Raw genomic sequence first — 24,343 nt, 5'->3', positions numbered from 1 at the left:
CTTTACTCAAGCCATTGGTATCCTCCAAGTGGCACCCCAAACCCAAGGTGGGGCCAATCCTGGAGGTCTCCTCAGAACCTGAGTATGAAGTACAAGAGATACTGGATTCAAAGTTTAAACGGGGACAACTGTACTATCTATTGGCATGGAAACACTACAGGCCGCCTGAGGATAACTCATGGGAACCAGCGAATCAGCTTCATGCCCCCAGCTTGCTACGGGACTTTCATGATCAATACCCCTCTAAACCAGGCCCAGGGTGGAAGGGGGAGGCATTAGGGGAGGATACTTTCATGTTCCCTGCTTGCGCAAGGTATGGGCATCTGAGGAGATGGCGGCCATCTTGGATGTGGGCATCTCCAGGAGGCGGCCATCTTAGAGGTGGGTGTCTTAGGTTGGGGCGGACATCTTGGAGCTGGGCAGCCGCAGGAAGGAAGTCCATATTTGGGCTTGAAGACGTATCTGGTGGGGGCAGCCATCTTGAAGACAGCTGTGCATGTTTGGGCCTAATTTCTGTCCTATTTAAAGCCCTGCCTCCAGTCCTCCCATGCTTCGGCTTCTACTCTGTTTCCTGGGTAGTTGCAGTGTTTCTGGATCTACTTCTGTTTGCTGCCTGGTATTGACCTTTGCCTGTTCTTGGATCTGCTACTGTTTGTCCTGTTTGTCTGTCCTAATTAGATTGTAAGCTCTGTCGAGCAGGGACTGTCTCTTCATGTTCAAGTGTACAGCGCTGCGTACATCTAGTAGCGCTATAGAAATGATAAGTAGTAGTAGTAGTAGTAGTAGTAGTGTTTGCTGCCTGGTATTGACCTTTGCCTGTTCCTGGATCTGCTACTATTTGCTGCCTGGTATTGACCTTTGCCTGTTCCTGGATCTGCTATTGTTTGCTGCCCGGTACTGACCTTTGCCTGTTCCTGGATCTGCTACTGCTTGCTGCCCGGTACTGACCTTTGCCTGTTCCTGGATCTGCTACTGCTTGCTGCCCGGTACTGACCTCTGTTTGCTCCTGGTTCTGCTTCTGCCGTTGCTTGGCTGTGCCCCGTGGACTTTGTTCTGGACTCAGTTCTCTCTGCTGTTTGCTTCCCACACCTGGGAGCTCAACCCCTGGGGAACGGAGGGGGACACGGGGAACTCGGGGTTGGCCGACAGCTCGGTGAGGAATCTTCCTCCATCGGGCACAAGAGCTCCTCCACTGGGCAAGCCTGACACATACCAGAGGGAAGGGAAAAGAAACAGAATGGAATCTCTTGAGCAAATACCACTCAAGCAGTGCACACACACTGCACTAAACAGAGCCACAAACAAGGGGTCAAAAGACCCTACACACAGGCACAAACAAACTGAAGGGGACAGGACAACCCCACTTAGTTCACATGGTAGAAACCACAAGTAAAAGTTAAGAAAACCACACAGGGAGGCAGCACAGAGCTGGGCTTAGAACCACAGCTGTAAATGAATAGTCCTAACCAAGTCAAACAGACATCACACAGAGAGGTAGCTCAGGGCTGAGCTAGTAGTCCCCAGCTAAACGAAAGAGCTGACCACTCGTGCCACACAGAGAGGCAGCTCAAGGCTGAGCTAGTAGTCACAGCTAACAGAAGGACCACCCACTCAAACAGAACCAAACAGAGAGGATGCTTATGGCTGTGCTAGTAGACACAGCTAAAAGGAAGAACAGCCCACTTGTACCACACAGAGAGACCGCTCAAGGCTGAGCTAGTAGTCACAGCTAACAGGAAGAGCAACCCACTCAAAACAGAAACCTCACAGAGAGTACTCAACAGAAATCACACAGGGAAAACTCAAGACAAGGCCACATGGTCATAGTAAAGAAACACTCGTGGCTGTGCCACACAGCACTCAAGGGAAAAGGGAAGCCATTGATGGGACACTCTAAGCCAGTGATGGCGAACCTTTCAGAGACCGACTGGCCAAACAGCAACCCAAAATCTAATTATTTATCACAAAGTGCCAACAGGGCAATTTAACCTGAATAACAGAACTTTAAAAGCATTTGGCATGCTTTTGAATAATTAATGTGATTTTTGCTGTTGCAAGTTAAATGATCCCAGGTTCCAATCTAATTCATGTTTAATGTGGGATAAAATGCCATAAATAAGTAAATAAATATAAACTTTTAATGTTGAGCACCTGATTCTCAAAGTTAGGGTTACCATTTGTCCGGATTTCCCCGGACATGTCCTCTTTTTGAGGGCGCTGTCGGGAGTCCGGGCGGATTTCTTTGTTTGCTGGCTTTGTCCGGGTTTTCTCCGAGTCCTCCGCTCCTCCTCCTGACTTTCAGTCTCCTCCCCTCGTCCGACGTGCAGCGTCCGTGCGTGATGACGTACACGCCCCAGTCAGCTGATTAGTTGATCGATCCGCCCTCCCTCCGTCCTCAGTCCTCCTGCACGCACGAGTCAACTAGTAGTGCCTGCTGCAGCGACGAGGTAAATTTGTTTTTTATCCGAGTTGTGTGGGTCTGGGTGAGGGTCGGATGGACTGAGCCACTTTCTTGATGTAGCTGCTACTTCACTTAGTTGGCAGGCAGTCGCGGTAGTGTGGGGATTCGGGGGGGGGGGGGGGGGGGGAAGTAATAAAACCGGAGTAATAAAACAAGTAGTTGTTCAAGTAGAAGAAAACGGGGGCCCGCCTGGGGGGGGGGGGGGGGAGACCAGAATGGAACTGACTGGGTAATTCAATTGGTTTCTCTCTCCCCGTTGGTTAAAATAAATCCTCCTGTTCTCGATTTCATTTGGATTAGAACAAAGGTGCACAAATGTCGGGCAGCTTCTCTGTGCTATCTTTTTCAACTCTCCAGGGCTTCCTTACTGTTCCTCTCCTCATCTATCTGTACAAGTGGTATCCTCTGTCCCTATCACGCTGGCTGGGTTTTTTTTCTTTTTCTGTTAAACGTTTTATTGCCCAATGTTGTTTCTCTTAAAAGTGCCCCGCCCCCTGGCCATGCGGAACTAATCATCTTGTTGTGGGTTGCAGGGTGACTTGTTATTCTGTGTCTCCAGCTTTTAAGTGCTGTCTAACTTGCCTGCCTGCAACGGGAGCGGAATATACAGAAAAAAAGAATAGAAAGGCTACAAAGGTTTGTTCTAACTTCTCTCTTTCTTTCCTTAAAAGACAAGCGTGTTAACACTGCAATGCTGAGGTAATAAAAGAAAACCCCAGTTTTATTACATCCAGTAGTGTTTGGTGTGATTTTAGATGCCAATTAAAGCTGAACCCTTGTGTTCAAAATTGCTGCTAACAGTTCAAGCGGCAGCTTCATGAGACTTCCATTGAAGTCTTGAATAGGGGGCGGGGCAAGGGGGTGGGGCATGGGCGGGATGGGGGCGGGGAAGAGGTGTGTCAAGGGGCGGGGCATGTGTCCTCTTTTTTTCTTAGGGCAAATATGGTAACCCTACTCAAAGTGGACATATTCCAAACACTATAATGAAAATAAAATGATTTTTTTCTACCTTTGTTGTCTGGTGACTTTGTTTTTCTGATCATGCTGGCCCATTATCTGATTCTGCTGTTATCTGTCCTCTTAACTCTGCTTCCAGGGCTTCCTTTCCATTTATCTCCGTCCTTAAACCTCGATCGCCGTTCTCGGGGGGTTGCACGAGGGTTATGGTCTCATCCGAAAAAGGTATTCCACCTCCTTGAGGAAAGGAGAAAAATAGGAAAGGAGAAACAGGGGTGATATGATACAGACGTTCAAATATTTGAAAGGTATTAATCCGCAAACGAACCTTTTCCGGAGATGTGAAAGCGGTAGAACGAGAGGACATGAAATGAGATTGAAGGGGGGCAGACTCAAGAAAAATGTCAGGAAGTATTTTTTCACGGAGAGAGTAGTGGATGTTTGGAATGCCCTCCCGCGGTAGGTGGTGGAAAAGAAAACAGTAACGGAATTCAAACATGCGTGGGATAAACATAAAGGAATCCTGTTCAGAAGGAATGGATCCCCAGGAGCTTAGCCGAGATTGGGTGGCAGAGCCGGTGGGGGGAGGCGGGGCTGGTGGTTGGGAGGCAGGGATAGTGCTGGGCAGACTTATACGGTCTGTGCCAGAGCCGGTGGTGGGAGGCGGGGCTGGTGGTTGGGATAGTGCTGGGCAGACATACAGTCTGTGCCCTGAAGAACACAGGTACAAATCAAGGTACGGTATATACAAAAAGTAGCACATATGAGTTTATCTTGTTGGGCAGACTGGATGGACCATGCAGGTCTTTTTCTGCCGTCATCTACTATGTTACTATGTGTAGAAAAGAATCTGCTGGTCCTCAGCTCAGAGCCCTTTTCTTCTGTTGTCCCACTTCCTTGGGGATCTTTCCACTCAAAACCCGGCTCCCTGGGGAGACAGGCTGTTTCCAGCACCTTTCAATTTACAGCAAGGCTTTTAACCACAGTTCCACTTGCAGCAGGGCCTTTCCAAACACCGCCCTAAATGTAGCCTGGCCTTCCAAACCCAGTCTCAAAAAGTAGCAAGGCTTTTAAACACAGTTCCACTTGCAGCAGGGCTTTTCCAAACACAGCCCTAAAGGTAGCCAGGCTTCTCAAATACAGTATCACAAAGTAGCAAGGCTTTTAAACACAGTTCCACTTGCAGCAGGGCCTTTCCAAACACAGCCCTAAATGTAGCCTGGCCTTCCAAACACAGTCTCAAAAAGTAGCAAGGCTTTTAAACACAGTTCCACTTGCAGCAGGGCTTTTCCAAACACAGCCCTAAAGGTAGCCAGGCTTTTCAAATACAGTATCACAAAGTAGCAAGGCTTTTAAACACAGTTCCACTTGCAGCAGGGCCTTTCCAAACACAGCCCTAAATGTAGCCTGGCTTTTCAAACACAGTCTCAAAAAGTAGCAAGGCCTTTAAACACAGTTCCACTTGCAGCATGGCTTTTCCAAACCCAGCCCTAAATGTAGCCAGGCTTTTCAAACACAGTATCACAAAGTAGCAAGGTTTTTAAACACAGTTCCACTTGCAGCAGGGCCTTTCCCAACACAGCCCTAAATGTAGCCTGGCTTTTCAAACACAGTCTCAAAAAGTAGCCAGGTTTTTAAATACAGTTCCACTTGCAGCAGGGACTTTCCAAACACAGCCCTAAATGTAGCCTGGCTTTTCAAACACAGTCTCAAAAAGTAGCAAGGCCTGTAAACACAGTTCCACTTGCAGCAGGGCTTTTCCAAACACAGCCCTAAATGTAGCCTGGCTTTTCAAACACAGTATCACTAAGTAGCAAGGCTTTGCGCGGGCTCAAAGCCTCCGGGTCCCACCCTCTTGGTCAGCCTTTTCTCCTGACCTCCTCCCGCATGACCCGGACAGCCCCCTATACCTCCTGCTCTGACTGAGTCAGAGCCAACAGCTCCATCGGTTCCTCAGGGACCTCCTCTGGCTCTCCTTGTTCCATTGCCTCTGGCTCCTCTCCTCCCCTCTCCTCTGGAGCCCAGTCCATTTTCTCCTCTTCCCTCCCCCCCTCCAGCTGATTCCCTTTTCCCTCATTAACCGGGTTCTGGGGTTGTTCTTTCTCCGCCCCTTTTTTCCACCACCACCTTTTCCACCAGGGTAGAGCTTCCTCTTTCTCCCTTTTTGGTTGGCCCCCTTTTGGAGCCTCGGGGAGGTGCACCCTATTTCTCCCCCTTACCAGGTGCTCTCCTGGGGCTTTCTGGGACTTGTAGTGTTCTACTCTTATGTCCCTTTTTGGCAGGATCGGAACCCCCACCGTGTCATCTTTCCCTTTTTGGTAGCTGGGGTTCCTCCCCACCCCCTTTCTTTCTCCAGACTCCTTACCATACCCCTTACATATGTTACTTTCCACCTTTCTTCTTCATTTCTTGCCCTACATCCTTAAGTAAAAGCAGGGTCCTCCAGTGGATCCAGCTTCTGCCTATTTTCTTCATCCATGTGCAGTTTTTCTCCTCTCTTCCTTTTTCCTCATCTCATCTCCTTCCTCAATCTTCCCTCCCCTCCATCCATGTCCAGCATTTCTTCTCTCTCCCTTCCCTCCCCTCCATCCACCCATGTTCAGCAACCCTCCTCTCCCCCCTGCCCTCCCTTCCATCCACCCATCCATGTTCAGCAACCCTCCTCTCCCCCTGCCCTCCCCTCCATCCACCCATGTCCAGCGATTCTCTTCTCTCCCCCTGCCTCCCCTCTAGCCACCCATACCTAGTGATTCTCTTCTCTCCTCCTGCCCAGCTCCAGCCACCCATGCCCAGCAATTCTCCTCTCCCCTGCCCCCTCCAGCCAACTATGCCCAGCGATTCTCCTCGCTTCCCTGCCTCCCCTCCAGCCACCCATACCCAGCGATTCTCCTCTCTCCCCTGCCCCCCTCCAGCCATCCATGCCCAGCGATTCTCCTCTCTCCCCTGCCCCCCCTCCAGCCACCCATGCCCAGCGATTCTCCTCTCTCCCCTGCCCCCCCTCCAGCCATCCATACCCAGCGATTCTCCTTGCTCTCCTGCCCCCCCTCCAGCCACCCAGGTTGTCCAGTGGATTCTTCAGGGCAGGCAGGAAAGATCCCCAGTCTTACCTGGCCACTGCCGGTGCTGACTCTCCCGCGGCACTACTGCATCGCTTTTCTAAATGGCTGCTGAGACTTACAAGGGCGGCCTCTAAGACTTCAGCAGAAGTCTCAGCAGCCATTTTTAAAGAGCGATCCGGCAGCGGGGGAGGGTCAGCGCCAGCAGCAGGCAGGCAGGCAAGACTGGGGATCTTTCCGACCTGCCCCGAATGCCTTCTTCAGGTACTCGGAGGGACCCTATAGCTCGGGGGAGGGAAGGAGGAGAGCCGGCTCGCCCTCAAGAACAACTGGTTCTTGCGAGCTGGATCGAGCCAGCTCCAGCACACCACTGGGTGGAGGGGACTGCGATGCCAGGCCCCCCTTGGAGGCCCAGGTCTGGGGAATTTTGTCCCCCCTGCACCCCCCTCTCAGTGGCCCTGGTGACAGCGCGCATGCCCTCTGTGGCACGCGTGTCATAGGTTCGCCATCACTGCTCTAAGCTGTATCATACAGCACTCAGGGAAAAAGGAAGCCACTCAAAGGAATTGTAGGGATATTTCCCTGTGTATCTCACCTTGCTGGTCTTAGCCTGTATAATCCTAATACATCAAGATGGAGTCTGCAACCTATGACCTGCACATCAGTGAGACAGCAAATTCAGCTTTCTACTTGTGGAAAATCACTGGCAGTCATGTAACATCCAAGGACATGCTGTGGGCAACCAACACCCCCCCCCCCCATCTCCCTGAGAAGCTGAAAAGGGAGTGAGACATGGCTCCAAAAAGCCTGTTCTGAGACTGAAATGCATACCAAAAAGTAACAGTTTCAAGGTCATGAACAACGGCCGTTTCTTGCTCATGGAATGAGCTGGACAGGATCAGGATTGGTCCCCTCTGGTCACCTGGGAGATAAAGGGATTAAGAAAGCGGGAACAGAGAAGAAGTTAGTTGGTCGGAATCCATGGAAGAAGGTGGAGCTGGCAAGAGGACGAGTGAGACCTGATGTGGTCCACAACCTGGTGAACTGCCTATCTAGAGAAAGTACCGGTTGGTTCAGCTGTACCCGCATGGAGTGACTGTGACCCTGCTTGCTGCAGAGACCCTGTCCTATTTCTGAGACTAAGACTCGCTGGGAGGGACAGCTAGAGTCTGAGAAGGAATCAGCTCATCTCATCCTGACTGCTGGAGAGACAGCGTGGTGAGGCACAGAGATTTATTTCCTATTAGTCTGGGATTAGTGTTTGGTGGTTGTCTTAGCCAAGATAGGTTACCTCGTGACTCATGGTCGAAGGATTGCTGCTAATAACCGTATTTACCTCAGAACATAGTTTCATTACAAATCAGGTTGTGTAATTTACCTAGTAACCAGTAAGAATCAGAGTGTATAGTTAGTGACAATATATTTTGTAGTTCATCAGCAAGCTATTTTTGTATTTAGCTAAGCTTTGCTACAGAGTTTTCTATTTTGTATATCTTTTATATCTATAATAAATTCTAATATATATCAGCTGGTTTTAGTTTGTTTCTCTCTTTCGGAAGCATTGGCTTGGTGCCAATCCAGGTTCTATTCATCCCTAGACAGAGATCAGAGTATTTTGCTTGCAAATAATTCTGTAATTGGGACCTGGGCACAAATGAGACTGGTGGGAGGTGTTTTCCTATAATTATTATTTGTGTTTACCTACAGAATACTCAAGGATAAAGGGAAGCCACTCGTAGGAATACACAAGGCTGTGCCACATGGCACTCAGGGATAAAGGGAAGCCACTCATAAAAATACACAAGGCTGTGCCACACAGCATTCAAGGGTAAAGGGAAGCCACTCATAAGAATACACAAGGCTGTGCCACACAGCCCTCAAGGATAAAGGGAAGCCACTTGAGGGAATACACAAGACTGTACCACAGAGTCAAATAACAGACACTAGAGACAAAGGGAAAAGCAAGCAATCAGGGAAAGCTACTTTTACATACACAAATCAGATAAGGAGTAATGCTCACAAGAATCAGGAGACAAACACAGCAGACAAAGAGTTAAAGCAGGCTCAAGGGAAGGGCTGCCTCTAATAAACAAGTCAGAAAGAAGCAGGGCTTACACTGCAGTCAAAGGTTTAAAGCAAACAAACGGAAAAACAAACAATGTTCTTACCAGAACTCAGCCAGCACCCACAGCCAGGTAGGGAAAAGGAAGGCAGGCAGAGACAGGGTAGATACAGCACACACACCTGTACGGAAACAAGTTAATCAAGGAAAGCAGCTAGGCTGGGGAAGCAAAGTAATCAAGGAAAGCAGCTGGGCTGGCAACAACTGGCTCTCTGAACAGAGAAAGGTAACAAGGGAAACCACACAAGGAAACAGAATGTCAGGTCTCAAAGCAGCAACTAGGTTTGTGAGCCCTCGGGCCGCTGCCAAGGAGCGGCAGTGGCAGGCAAAACCACCCCAACCAGCACTGGGCTAACATACACACAAAGCAGGGACTGCAGACAGGGATAAGAAAAGCAGGAACACACTGGACAAGAACACTTGGACTGGAACACAGGACTAGAGCAAGGCTTCACCTGCACTTGACCACCCTTCCCCAGGAGTTGAGCCCCTGGGTGCAGGCGGCCGACAGGACTTACCGGACTGGGCAGGAACTGGATACCAGCAGGAAACACACAACAGAGTCAAGACTACAAGCTGCCAGGCACCCACTAAGACAGAAACACAGACAGGAGGGAGTCAGGACTAAAAGCTGCCAAGCAGCCACTAATAAAGAACACAGACACAAGACAAGGAAATGCAGACCAGAAACAAGACTAGGAACTAAACAATAAAACCAAAGCTAACTACACACAAACAAACAAGAACCAGGCAAGAACTCAGAATAAAACTGGACTAGGCAGAAGTGCACAGAGCACACCCACATACCAGGGACCTTAGACGATGCAAAGGCAAACACAGAAGTTTCTAGGTGATTAATAAAGCCCATCAGCTGCTAAAGCTCAGCTACAGCAATCACAAGGCAACTACGGGTGCTGTTCAGGTACAAACAAGGAAAGCAATTCTGGCAACCCGGAAGATCTGGACTGAACTGGGCTGAAGTCTGGAATGGGTGACATTAAACAGACAGTCCATTGCAGCCACCAGGTTTGGCCACCAGAGGGTGAGGTGAGCACAGACAAGGAAACAGTCACAAACGTGACACAGAACAGGCTTATGCTGGAGAGCCTAGATAACAAGGAAGTAATCCATTCAGGCTCAAACCAGAACCATACACACAGAAAAACAGAACAGGGCTTTGCTTGGGAGCAACGTTAACTGGCAAGTAATCCATACAGATTTAAACCAGAACCACACACACACAGGGAAACAGAAGAGGGCCTTGTTTGAGAGCAAACCTAACAGGAAAGTAATCCAAACAGATTCAAACCAAAACCACACACACGAGGCTCAGGGCTGTGCCCAGAGGCACAGCTTAACAAGAAGACCAGTTCCCTCAGAATCAAACAAGAAAAGGGAAAAATAGACCTGTTGCAAAGGAAAAGCAGGAAAGCTCCCTGGGTCCTTATCAGCTACTGGCTGATGATGTCACAAGTAGGAAATGAAGCAGAAGCAGGGAGATCAAAGCGAGGATTGGCTAACAGGAAGAACAAAAACAGGAAAAAAGGCAGACTGGAGAGGTCACAGAGCTAGATACAGAGAAACAGTAGATCTGGACATAAGGGCATGGCCACAACCGTGACAGATAAATCTTTAATTATGAAGCATTATTTTCAGAAGAAGCATCAAACTTTTTGTGCCAATAAGCTATATATTTCTTTCCTGATATAGCTAGGGCAGCACAGCTTAGGCGTAAAGCTTTTTTGGCTTTTAAGTCTAGGGTAGTTACCCTGGGAGCTTCTTTGTTGATTTTTTTTTAAGTAACCTTATAAGTGTTTGAGTACTTACCACAACAACTAATTTATTTTTGGGGATTTGTTACAATTAGAGCACTTTCTTGTTGGGCATGAGAAATGATGTCTTAGTATTTTTTTTTTTTTTGGGGGGGGGGGGGGGGGGTCCTTGCTATATAGTGGTACCATTTAGTAATTGAGGTCTAGGACCCAGTTAATTTCTTTGTTATTGCCTTTCCTTTTGTAGTTGTTTCTTCTCTAGATGTGAGCTAGATGGATTTTGTTTAGATTTGTTTCTTGGTTGATCTTGTTTGTGATATACCATTCTTGTACTTTGTTGTATATCTGTTATATACAATAAAAGAATAAATTGGAAAAAAAAACAGTTTATTACTGCTGTTTCTACCAGCTACAATAATTTTGTATGATGTTTTGATTTTCAATTTTATAAGTACATAAGTAATGCCACACTGGGAAAGACCAAGGGTCCATCGAGCCTAGCATCCTGTCCATGACAGTGGCCAATCCAGGCCAAGGGCACCTGGCAAGCTTCCCAAACGTACAAACATTCTATACATGTTATTCCTGGAATTGTGAATTTTTCCCAAGTCCATTTAGTAGTGGTTTATGGACTTGTCCTTTAGGAAACCGTCTAACCCTGTTTTAAACTCTGCTAAGCTAACCGTCTTCACCACGTTCTCCGGCAACGAATTCCAGAGTTTAATTATGCGTTGAGTGAAGAAATATTTTCTCTGATTTGTTTTAAATTTACTACACTGTAGTTTCATTGCATGCTCCCTAGTCCTAGTATTTTTGGAAAGCGTGAACAGACGCTTCACATCCACCTGTTCCACTCCACTCATTATTTTATATACCTCTATCATGTCTCCCCTCAGCCGTCTCTTCTCCAAGCTGAAAAGCCCTAGCCTCCTTAGTCTTTCTTCATAGGGAAGTCGTCCCATCCCCGCTATCATAGGCGCCCAGTATAAGAGGCAGCCCAACCGTAACCTTCCTCCCCTTGCTGCAACCCCCCCTGTCTCTCAAACACGACAGGGCTGCCTGGCACTGCTGCAGTCAAGCAGCTGTAATCCTTTCCGCCCTCAGCTTCCGGCGCGTCTTAACCTGTTTTTAACGCCGCTGCCGCAGTGTGTGCTGGGAGCCGGCTCTCCTCCCTCCCCCTTTCACTCCGGATCTGGTCCCTCACATCAACCTGACTCTACGAATTCTTCAGGGCCCGCTGCCAGGCTGACTCTCCTCCGCTGGCGCTGCCGATTCGCACTTTAAAAATGGCCGCCGAGACTTACAGAGGTGGCCTCACGAGACTTCGGCGGCCATTTTGAAGCGTGAACCAGCAGCGCCAGCGGAGGAGAGTCAGCCTGGCAGCGGGCCCCGAAGAATTCGAAGACTCAGGTTGATGTGAGGGACCGGATCCGGAGGGAAGGGGGGGAGGGAGAATTCGTGAACAACTCGGGAGGGGTTGGCAGGAGAGAGAAGGGAGTCGCTGGGCATTTGTGAATGGAGGGGGAGAGAAGGGTCGCTGGGTATGGGTGGGTGGATGGAGGGCAGGGGAGAGGAGGGTCACTGCTGGACATGGGTGGATGGAGGGCAGGGGAGAGGAGGGAAGAAAGAAGAAATGCTGGACATGGATGGTGGGGAGGGAAGAGTGAGGAAGGAGATGAGATGAGGGGAAAGGAAGAGAGGAGAAAAACAGCACATGGATGAAGAAAATAGGCAGAAGCTGAGGATCAGAAATGAAGAAGAAAGGAGGAAAGGAAAGAAATAAATGGAAAGGAAGCCCTGGAAATGGAGTTAAGAGGACAAATAGCAGCAGAATCGGATACTGGGCCAGCATGATCAGAAAAACAAAGTCACCAGACAACAAAGGTAGAAAAAAATAATTTTATTTTCATTATAGTGTTTGGAATATGTCCAGTTTGAGAGTCAGGTGCTCAACATTAAAAGTTTATATTTATGTACTTATTTATGGCATTTTATCCCACATTAAACATGAATTAGGGTGTTTTGTGGCTCTACATGAGAATTGTGATGATATGATCCCTTGTTTCATATTGTTGATGGTCTGCATTTTCCATATGGGTGGTATATTGGTGTATTAGGTTCTGCCCAGTGTAATATTTATGGTACAGTAAGGTTCTGAGTGTGTTTTTGCACAAAGTTGTGCATAGTGTTTTGCAGTTGAGCGATTGTGGTTAGCATATGCTTTGAGCAACCACTTTATTCTTTGGCATATGATACATATCTAATATCTAAATTTAATGAAAGGTATTAATTGTGACTTTTATTTTTATTTATTTTTTCTGTGTGTTATCAGACAATTATGGATTTAAGCTCCACCTCTGGCCCCACCCCTAACCCCACCCCCTTTAGCCTCCCCAAACAGTTGGGCCACCGACCGCCTATGCCCGCTATCATTTTAGTCGCCCTTCGCTGCACCTTTTCCAATTCTACTGTATTTTTCTTGAGATGCGGCGACCAGAATTGAATACAATACTCAAGGTGCAGTCGCACCATGGAGTGATACAACGGCATTATAACATCCTCACACCTGTTTTCCATACCTTTCCTAATAATACCCAACATTCTATTCGCTTTCCTAGCCGCAGCAGCACACTGAGCAGAAGGTTTCAGTGTATTATCGACGACGACGACACCCAGATCCCTTTCTTGGTCCGTAACTCCTAATGTGGAACCTTGCATGATGTAGCTATAATTTGGGTTCTTTTTTCCCACATGCATCACCTTGCACTTGCTCACATTAAACGTCATCTGCCATTTAGCCGCCCAGTCTCCCAGTCTCGTAAGGTCCTCTTGTAATTTTTCACAATCCTGTTGCGAGTTAACGACTTTGAATAACTTTGTGTCATCAGCAAATTTAATTACCTCGCTAATTACTCCCATCTCTAAATCATTTATAAATATATTAAAAAGCAGCGGTCCTAGCACAGACCCCTGAGGAACCCCACTAACTACCCTTCTCCATTGTGAATACTGCCCATTTAACCCCACTCTCTGTTTCCTATTCTTCAACCAGTTTTTAATCCACAATAGGACATTTCCTCCTATCCCATGACCCTCCAATTTCCTCTGTAGCCTTTCATGAGGTACCTTGTCAAACGCCTTTTGAAAATCCAGATACACAATATCAACCGGCTCCCCTTTGTCCACATGTTTGTTTACTCCTTCAAAGAATTGAAGTAAATTGGTCAGGCAAGATTTCCCCACACAAAAGCCGTGCTGACTTGGTCTCAGTAATCCATGTCCTTGGATGTGCTCTGTAATTTTGTTTTTAATAATAGCCTCTACCATTTTCCCCGGCACCGATGTCAGATTCACCGGTCTATAATTTCCCGGATCTCCCCTGGAACCTTTTTTGAAAATTGGCGTTACATTGGCTCGATTTTAAGGATAAATTGCATATCACTAACAGTAGCTCCGCAAGCTCATTTTTCAATTCTATCAGTACTCTAGGATGAATGTCATCCGGTCCAGGACATTTGCTATTCTTCAGTTTGCTGAACTGCCCCATTACGTCCTCCAGGTTTACCGTGAAGTCAGTAAGTTTCTCCGACTTGTCCATTTGAAATACCATTTCCGACACCGGTATCCCACCCAAATTTTCCTCGGTGAAGACCGAAGCAAAGAATTCATTCAATCTCTCCACTACGTCTTTGTCTTCCTTGATTGCCCCTTTTAACCCTCGATCATTTTATTTCATGATATCTATTTACATATGGGAAGCTTTCAAATAAATAAAAACGCTGTAAAATAAACAAAAAAATCCTTAATCCTCCACAGTTTAAGGCACTGCCTATCCAACAAACAGCTTTAGACTTTTTACAGATGCACCACACATACCCCTCTGTTTACAAAGCCACTTTGCAATGCCAACGCAGCCCATTCAAAGTGAATAGGCTGTGTCGGCATTAGTGCACCAGCAGCCTGTGTTGCAAACAGGGGGGATAGGCAGTCATAAGCGTTTGCTATTGTTTTTATGTAGAAATATCTTTATTATCATCATAAGCAAAAATAAAGGCATACACCTCCAAATTCCATTTAGTGCGCCTTAATTCCTGCACGGAATTCAAAGCATATTCTAGAACAATGCACATAATTTAATTGGTTAAGAGACAATTAAGAGGTAATTATTAGCACTAATTGGAAGTAATTGGAATCAATGCACAAAACTATCTACGCACACTACATTACAGAATACACCTGATTCGGAGTGAGCACAACTGAAAAGAGGCATTTCAAACAATAGGCGTGATATAGGCATTCCCAAAATCTATGTGCATGGTAATAGAATTTGCTTCTCTATGTTGAAATCTGGACACAGGGATTTCCTTCACATTAATGACCGCGCCTTCCATTAAGGCATCCATCCAGCATTTAAGCATATTCTAGTTATAACGCTGTGGACTTAGATCTTTTTTTTTTCAATTGACCTATCTATTTCAATATCTTGCACTTCCACAATACTATCCTCTTGGGCAAACCTGCTTTCAGTGCCTCAGAACTATCCCACATACTCATTGGTCTCACTTGATGAGAAGAGCTGTGTGTGGTACTCAATTTGGGGGAGGGGGCACATCACAGCTGGCCACACAATTCCTACCCTAATGAGAGCTATCTCTGCAGTATAGTATAATGTCTGGCACACTGCCCTCTGATGCTGCTGAGTAGGATTCAAGTCCCACTGTAGCTGCTAGACAGCACACATTATCCAAGTCAGCTGCCATGAGTCATGGAGCGAGAAATTTTGCTTGAGAAAACAGACCCAGGCAGGGGTGGACTGACACTGAGCTGGACCCCTCTCCACCTACCCAAAAAGGGAAGAAATTCGATGGAAAGTAGGGGAAAGTGGGTCCCCCTAGTGCAGTGGCTCCTTGGTCACTGCCCTATTGGCTCAGTGGTAAGTCTTCCCATGAAGTAATGTGTGTTTGGGAAATCCCCAACTGTTTACTGTCCAGCTCATAATCGAAAGTGAAAGACGCCTATATTTCGACCCAAATCAGGAGATGGGCGTCTTTCTCCCATGGGCGCCCAAATTGGTGTAATCGAAAGCCAATTTTGGGCGTTTCCAACTGCAATCCGTCGCGGAAACGGGTAAAGTTGGCAGGGGCGTGTTGGAGGCATGGTGAAGGCGGGACTGGGGCGTGGTTATCGGCCGAGGAGAGATGGGCGTCTTTAGCTCATAATAAAAAAAAAGGCGTTTTTAGCGCGATTTTGGGTCACTTTTGTTGGACCCTTTTTTTCACGAACAAGTCCCAAAAAAGTGGCCCAACTGCCCAGATGACCACTGGAGGGAATCGGGGATGACCTCCCCAGACTCCCCCAGTGGCCACTAACCCCCTCCCACCAAAAAACCCCCACTTTATAAACTTTGTTTTCCAGCCTCTATGCCAGCCTCAAATGCTGTACCCACCTCCATGACAGCAGAATGTGTTCTATCCTCTAACAGCCTTATGTGTTCTATCCTCTAACAGCCTTTCCCTGGTTCTGATGTGGCTCTCGGGTGAGTGTGACACCTTTTCTGTTATGCGCACTGCAGAGTCACATCAGCAATGCATTGTGGTGGGTGTAGGGTATTGGGCTCCGTGATTCCATTAGCTTGTGTTAAATGCTCACGATGTTGGTAGTTGGTAGGCTGTACTCTCATGGTGCTTTTCCCCCTGCTTACTGGGGTCAGAGTGTGCCCTGTTTTCTTTCCGATAGTCCATGAGGTAGTGGCCATTTTTGTAAGCCAGTTTTAGATCCCTTTCATGTGTTAGCCACGTTACAGAACCTAGTTCTTACCTTGAATGTTGCTGAAAGAGGGCATTGTACAGCATTCTGCCAGCTCGGACCTACTGCTAATCTGAGCACCAGGGAGACTCGATGCCAGTGGGGCACAACCTCTGATCTGCAGTTAACTGTGAGTAAATGTGCTTATTCCAATAAAGGACGTTTTTGGAGAGATTAGTCTTCAAGTGTCAACTGGTGTGCCAAAGTTATACAGCAGCAACAAGTCCTAGAGGCCTGCGTGTATGCAGGTCCCTGGAGCACTTTTAGTGGGTACCGCAGTGCACTTCAGGCATGTGGACCCAAGCCCATCCCCCCCCCCCCCACCTGTAACACTTGTGCTGGTAAATGGGAGCCCTCCAAAACCCGAGACAACATGGTTTCACCAAAGGGAAATTGTGCCAAACGAATCTCATTGAATTCTTTGACTGGGTGACAGGAGAATTGAATCAAGGACGTGCTATGGACGTAATCTATTTAGATTTCAGCAAAGCTTTTGACACGGTTCCCCACAGGAGGCTCTTGAATAAACTGGATGGGCTGAAGATAGGACCCGAAGTGGTGAACTGGATTAGGAACTGGTTGATGGGCAGACGCCAGAGGGTGGTGGGGAATGGAGTTCGCTCGGAGGAGGGAAAGGTGAGTAGTGGAGTGCCTCAGGGATCGGTGCTGGGGCCGATTCTGTTCAATATATTTGTGAGTGACATTGCCGAAGGGTTACAAGGTAAAGTTTGCCTTTTTGCGGATGACACCAAGATTTGCAACAGAGTGGACACCCCGGAGGGAGTGGAAAACATGAAAAAAGATCTGAAGAAGCTAGAAGAATGGTCTAACATTTGGCAATTAAAATTCAATGCGAAGAAATGCAAAATGATGCACTTAGGGAGTAGAAATCCAAGGAAGACATATGTGTTAGGCGGGGAGAGTCTGATTGGCACGGACGGGGAGAGGGATCTTGGGGTGATAGTATCTGAGGACCTGAAGGTGACGAAACAGTGCGACAAGGCGGTGGCTGTAGCGAGAAGATTGCTAGGCTGTATAGGGAGAGGTGTGACCAGCAGAAGAAAGGAGGTTTTAATGCCCCTGTATAAGACGTTGGTGAGGCCCCACCTGGAGTATTGTGTTCAGTTTTGGAGGCCGTACCTTGCGAAGGATGTAAAAAAAATGGAAGCGGTGCAAAGAAAAGCTACGAGAATGGTATGGGATTTGCGTTCCAAGACGTATGAAGAGAGACTTGCTGACCTGAACACGTATACCCTGGAGGAAAGGAGGAACAGGGGTGATATGATACAGACGTTTAAATATTTGAAAGGTATTAATCCGCAAACGAATCTTTTCCGGAGATGGGAAGGTGGTAGAACGAGAGGACATGAAATGAGATTGAAGGGGGGCAGACTCAGGAAAGATGTCAGGAAGTATTTTTTCACGGAGAGGGTGGTGGATGCTTGGAATGCCTTCCCGCGGGAGGTGGTGGAGATGAAAACGGTAACGGAATTCAAACATGCGTGGGATATGCATAAAGGAATCCTGTGCAGAAGGAATGGATCCTCAGAAGCTTAGCTAAAATTGGGTGGCGGAGCAGGTGGGGGGAAGAGGGGTTGGTGGTTCGGAGGCAAGAATAGGAGAGGGCAGACTTATATGGTCTGTGCCAGAGCCGGTGATGGGAGGCGGGACAGGTGGTTGGGAGGCGGGAAAAACTGCTGGGCAGACTTATACAGTCTGTGCCCTAAGAAAGACAGGTACAAATCAAGGTAAGGTATACACATAAGTTTATCTTGGGCAGACTGGATGGACCATGCAGGTCTTTTTCTGCCGTCATCTACTATGTTACTATGTCACTGTACCCACATGTAGGTGCCCCCTTCACCCCTAAGAGCTATGGTAGTGTTGTGCATTTGTGGGTAGTGGGTTTTGGGGGAGGGGGTTGGCTGCTCAGCACCCGTGGTAAGGGAGCTATGCATGTGGGAGCTTTTTCTGAAGTCCACCGCACTGACCTCTAGGGTACCCAGTTGGTGTCCTGGCATACAAATCCTCACCCCTCCCATGACCAAATGGCTCGGATTAGGACGTTTTTGAGCTGGGCGTTTTTAGTTTCCATTATCGCTAAAAAAAACAAACGCCCAGCTCAGAAACAAACAAATCCATTGCATTTGGTCCGTACAAACCGTATTATCGGAAAAAAAGATGGACGTCCATTTTTTTTCGAAAATACGGGCTGTCCCGCCTCTTCACGTACCCGTTTTCGGACATAGACGCCCATGGAGATAGGCGTTCGCGTTCGATTATGCCCCTCCACGTGTCCCAGATGTGGGAGTGGTCCTGTGAGAGATCACCAAGAGAGCTGTCTGTAGTCAGGTGTGCCATACTCAAATCTTGTGTTTGTCTGTAAGGGTGAATGGGAGAGGCAGTTGCTGTTGTTGGCATGTGATAGATGTCTCGCACTATTGTTTTGCCAGGTCATTAGATACTGCCAATATAACCCTCCGAGTGAACATACTGACCTCCCCAAAACATCTTCAGATGACAGAGATATAGTAGATGAAGGAGTGTACAGGTTAGAACAGATGGCATGTCATACTTGAACAAAGCCCAACTACTAAGCCAAAGATAAGATACCACTGATAGGACCAATAGCACCTTACTCAAACATACAAGAATTTTTTTTAATTGTTTTATTTATAAGTTTTAACAAATTATTACAAGAACACTTGTAATGAAAAAATGGAGGAAATTATACATCATTTTCATAGGAAATTCAAAGTCTAAAGAGATTACTTTATCTCATCCATTTCAAGTCCACCATGTGAGAGGAGAAACAAGGTAAAATTCCAGGAAAGCTTATTCTCATTAATACATAAGATAGAAAAAAAGAAGAGAACATAATATGCCTGTTACTATCCTATTTACGGAGTAGATGTAGACAGAGCCTGCAATTGCTGACTAGGATTAGCTGCAAACTTAGAATCAAGAAAATTGCTCAATTGAATAGCATCATAGAAAATATATTTAACTGAGCTAACTTTTATCATGCATTTACATGGAAAGTTTAACCAGAATACAACATACAAGAATTTTTTATAATTTTATTTATGTGTTTATATATATATATATATATATGTGTGTATTTAACTTTAAATTTTGAAGAGAGCCCTCAGACCAACTACCACTTTTAAGGCAAACTCATTTCTTTCTGCCCGGTGGAATAGCACCTCTTTCATCGGGCAATCTTTTCTAAACAAACATATGTGCTATTGCATCAACGCAACAGTGCTCTAAAGTGCAATGTGCTCCAAAACATAACATAACTCACAGTTCTAAAATACTGAAATGAGAACTTATCTTTAATCGTTGTTTGTTCCCGTGATCGTTTTTTTTAAAATTCTTCCGTATCTTTCTATCGATGCTAAGGCCCTCGCCACTCTCAGTCCATAACAGTCAATACTTCAAAAGGTGTAATCCGCGAGGCTTCCCCTAATAATGCCCGACGCCGCGGGTTTCACTATTTTCTTCAGGGACTTTGTTCACCTTTGAACAGTAGCGTTGGGCGTTTAACCCAAGAACAGTGATGCACCCAGTCTGTTGCCCTGTGTACCATGTGTCACTTGGTTACTGTAATGGTATTCCTGGGAGGCTTTGGGCCCATTGCCACACAGCCTCTCCCCAGATCAGCAGAGTTACCTATTCCTGGAGGGAGACCTCTTGACCTGCAGCACTGATTGCAATGGATAGAATCATGGACTACAAAAATACTACACTGCTTTGGGATGTGGGTTGAACACTGCCTGGAATGGGTAACTTGGCAGCTCTCTCTCCCTCACAATTATAAGCCTGTTCCTAAACTAGGAATCTCTGTGACCCAGAAGATGAAGACATGTGGTGGAGAGAGCAAAGTCCAGTACTCACCCTCTTGCTGCAGGTGAGACCGAGTCAGCAGTAAGTCACTGAAAGGAGACAGCAATAGGAAAGGGGTCAGACTCTGTTGAGGGCCTCTCATATAAGTGTATGAGCTCCCCCAATTCTAGAAACTTCCACCTGCTGATCTGAGAAGATAATGCTTCACAATGTAGAACAGGCTTATAGCATAGGTGTCCTATACAACAGGAACAGAGGGCAAGAGAAAATAGCAAAGATCAGTACTTTGCTGCCAAAATTCTGCTTCACTGCAGAACAAACCAAGTGACACATGCCCCAGCTTAGTAGATAAGGTAGTGTAGATGGTAGAGCACTGGACTCATGATTAAACAATTGCAAGTTCAATTCCCATAAAGGATATCCTCTCCTGATTTGCCACACACACACACACACACACACACACACACACACACACACACACACACACACACACAAGGGTTATTTTATTTATTTTATTTTTTTAATACTCAACGCAGATTTTCGGGGGGGGGGGGGGGGGCGCTGTTGAGCACCATTTGAGCAGGACGTGTGTTAGCTGAGCTCCCACCTAAGTCAAGATAACTTAAGAAAATACATTGAAAATAAAGGAAGGAGAACTTTTCTGTTTAATAAAAATCATCACTGAAGGTGAGATTATTAAGATGGCTTCAAATAAAGCAGGTAAACGGAATAGAACTGAACCTGCATCTCCATAAAAGAACTCTTCTATTGATGCTGATGAAAATGCAGCAGCCATACTAGACGAAATCAGATGTCTCAAAGAACTCATGTGTGAAACTAAAGGAGATATCACAGAAATCAAAGAAGATGTTTCATCCATTAAATTGGATTTATTAAGATTTAACAACAGAGTAGAAATACTTGAAAATAAAGCTAAGGCTTCTGAAGAGAATATCAAGTTGCTTCAGCGTCAATGCAAGAAAATCACTGTACTGGAGAGAGAGCTGAAAGATGGTAATAACCAAGCGAGACGCAACAATATACGCATACTTGGACTGCCTGAAACAATTGAAGGAGCTAATATGATTTCTTTTCTGGAAAAATTCATTCCTGAAATAGTAAATCTAAAATTCAATAAAGACTTTGAAATTGAAAGAGCACACAGAGTGCCTACCTACCGGAGTTCAAATGACAGATATCCGAGGCAAATTGTGCTCAAAGTCCTCAGATATAATCAAGTATTTGAAATAATGCAACAAGCAAAAATTAAAGCTCCAATTAAATATGAAGGATCGACTATACTTTTCTTACCGGATCTCAGCAAAAACACCATCAAAAAAAGGAAATCTCTGCTGGCTTTCCGACCTAAGCTTAAGGAGCTGAATGCCAGATTTGGAATCTTCTACCCGGCACGACTAAGAGTTACGATAAATAATAAAACTAAGGACTTTACAGAGGTTGAAGATCTAGCTAATTTCCTGGAAGAAATATCTCCAAGCAAAATAGATGCATCCTGACAAGTTGTAAATTAAAACTGTCGATTGTTTCAGCCTTCACTTGAATGGAGTTATTTTCTCCTTTTTTACTTAACTAAACTGTGCTGATAAACTGAGTTCTTGTTAATGTGTTCACATGGTTTCCCTAAATTTAGAGTCAAGTTTACATACTCTCTCTTTCTGATGGTAATATAAATTTCTCTAACAGTCAGCCAAAGGGTAGCTTACTATCCTCTCGAGCTGTTGCTTTAAAACAATGATGGCTGCCAGATCCTGCATCGTGGCGATTCGGCTATTAATATGTGCTAAGGATTATTTAGTTGATCATAATGAATACACAATTTGTTTTCTTTTATTAATCTCTGTTTTGGTAAAATCGAAATAATGCAGTACTATAATATATTGCTTTGCTGTATTGTTTTCCTACAACAGCGCTGTGCATATGAATCAGCTGATTGGCAGTTATTTTTTCCCGCGCTATAATGCTGTCAGCATTTTACTGTTTAGCTACCACTTTTCTGATGCATTACAATTATTGTGGCAGTAATTGATCTATACTGTGACTAATTTAATAGATCACAATAATAGTATGGGTACGGTATGGGTACAGGCTTGTGGGACAACGTTTCACTCTCCGCTTTGTTTAATTGTGTAAGGAAATAGAACTGCAACTGCATGCTAAATGGGTCCAGACTGAGGTTGTCTTGTAACTAATTGAACAGTAGGCTGTTTAGAGTCCTTGTTAATGCTAATTTCATGGCTTTTGTTAGCAAGCTGACAGGTAACAACAAACATGACTCGCTGCTTAATTGTCCTATTGGCAGTGATAACAAAAATACACACTTTACAATATGGAGGATCTACTAGTTTTCTCTCTAATTTTCCCGCCCTGTTGCTTGAGAGGGTGAAGCCACTTAAACACCATTATACTGGCTACACTCGCAAGATTAAAATAACATGATAATTTGTAAACATGGCAGCATAGCTTACTTTGAATTTATGACAGGATCTACACGGTTAAAGATGCCTTCCTACTCTTTGTTATTTATTTTGATTGCAGTGATCTTAATATTAATTAGTCAGCCAAAAGTAGTTTGCTATCCTCTGGAGCTGATGCTTTAAAACAGTGATGGCCAGGGCCGGTTTTAGGGCGAGGCGACCGAGGCGGCCGCATAGGGCCCTGCGCTCAAGGGGGCCCTGCGCGGCGCACCTGGGGTCGCCCTGCCCGCCGCTCCCACTCCCCCGATGATCGATCGCTGTTACCTTTATAAAAAATTGAGAAGCGCCGAGTAGCAGGCAGCGCCTCGCGTCTGCTCTGCTAGTAAAAATCTCCTGCACGTCGTCGGGCCTTCCCGCTGCCGCATTGAGTCCCGCCCTCCTCTGAGGTAATTACCTCAGAGGAGGGCGGGACTCAATGCGGCAGCGGGAAGGCCCGACGACGTGCAGGAGATTTTTACTAGCAGAGCAGACGCGAGGCGCTGCCTGCTACTCGGCGCTTCTCAATTTTTTTTAAAGTTAGTGGGTGGCAGCAGGAGGACAGAGTTGGTAGGTGGGTCGGGTCGGGTGGGGGGTACTCAGATGGGAGAAGGGTGTGGGATGGGGGTTCTCAGTTGGGGGGAGGGGTAAGGGGGACTCAGATGGGGGAAGGGTGTGAGGTGGGGGTTCTCAGATGGGGGAGGGGTAAGGGGGACTCAGATGGGAGAAGGGTGCGGGGTGGGGGTTCTCAGATGGGGGGAGGGGGTAAGGGGGGCTCAGATGGGAGAAGGGTGCGGGGTGGGGGTTCTCAGATGGGGGAGGGGGTAAGGGGGACTCAGATGGGAGAAGGGTGCGGGGTGGGGGTTCTCAGATGGGGGGAGGGGGTAAGGGGAACTCAGATGGGAGAAGGGTGTGGGAGGGGGGTCGCAGATGGGGGGGAGGGGTAAGGGGGACTCAGATGGGAGAAGATTGAGGGGTGGGGTTCTCAGATGGGGGAGGGGGGTAAGGGGAACTCAGATGGGAGAAGGGTGTGGGAGGGGGTTCTCAGATGGGGGAGGGGGTAAGGGGGACTCAGGTGGGAGAAGGGTGTGGGATGGGGGTTCTCAGATGGGAGAAGGGGGCTTGAACTGGGGTTTGAGAAGGGGCCATATGGGAAATGGGGGCCATGCACGGGGCTGGTGGGAAAATGGGGCATGCATGGGTCAGGTGGGAAAATGGTTCTGGGGCTGAAAAGGGGGGGCTCTAATACAAGGCATGTGGATGAAGGGGGCTGGAACTGGGGGCTGAAAAGGAGGGTAGGTGGGATAAGGGGGCTAGTACTGGGACTGGAGGCTGAAAAGGGGCAGGGGCTGAAACTGTGGGTACTGGGGGCTGAAAAGGAGATAGAGAGAAGTGGCTGGGGCTGAAGCTTGGGACTGGTGAGAGAAAAGGGCTTGGGACTGGGGTTGAAACTGGGGGCTGAAAAAGGGGACAGGGAGGAGTGGCTGGGGGCTGAAGCTCGGGACTGGTGGGAGAAAAGGGCTGGGGTTGAAACGGGGGACTGGTGGGATAGTGGGGCTGGAACTGGGGGCTGAAAAAAAGGGGCAGAGAGAGGGGCAGATCCTGGATGGAAGGGGGAGCGAGAGGGAGGGCAGACCTGGTTGGATGGGAGAGGGATGGCAAATGGTGGATTGAAGGGGCAGAGAGAAAGGACAGACAGTGGATGGAAGGGATAGAAAGGGCAGACAGTGAATGGAAGGGGGAGAGGACAGACGGGCAGATGGTGGATGGAAGGGGCAGAGATAGAGGGCAGATGTGCACGGATGGGGGGAGGGGGTAAGGGGGACTCAAATGGGAGAAGGGTGCGGGGT

This window comes from Microcaecilia unicolor, chromosome 9 (genome assembly GCF_901765095.1).
Source record: "Microcaecilia unicolor chromosome 9, aMicUni1.1, whole genome shotgun sequence".
Lineage (NCBI taxonomy): Eukaryota > Metazoa > Chordata > Amphibia > Gymnophiona > Siphonopidae > Microcaecilia > Microcaecilia unicolor.
Note: the sequence above shows the minus strand (reverse complement) of the source record.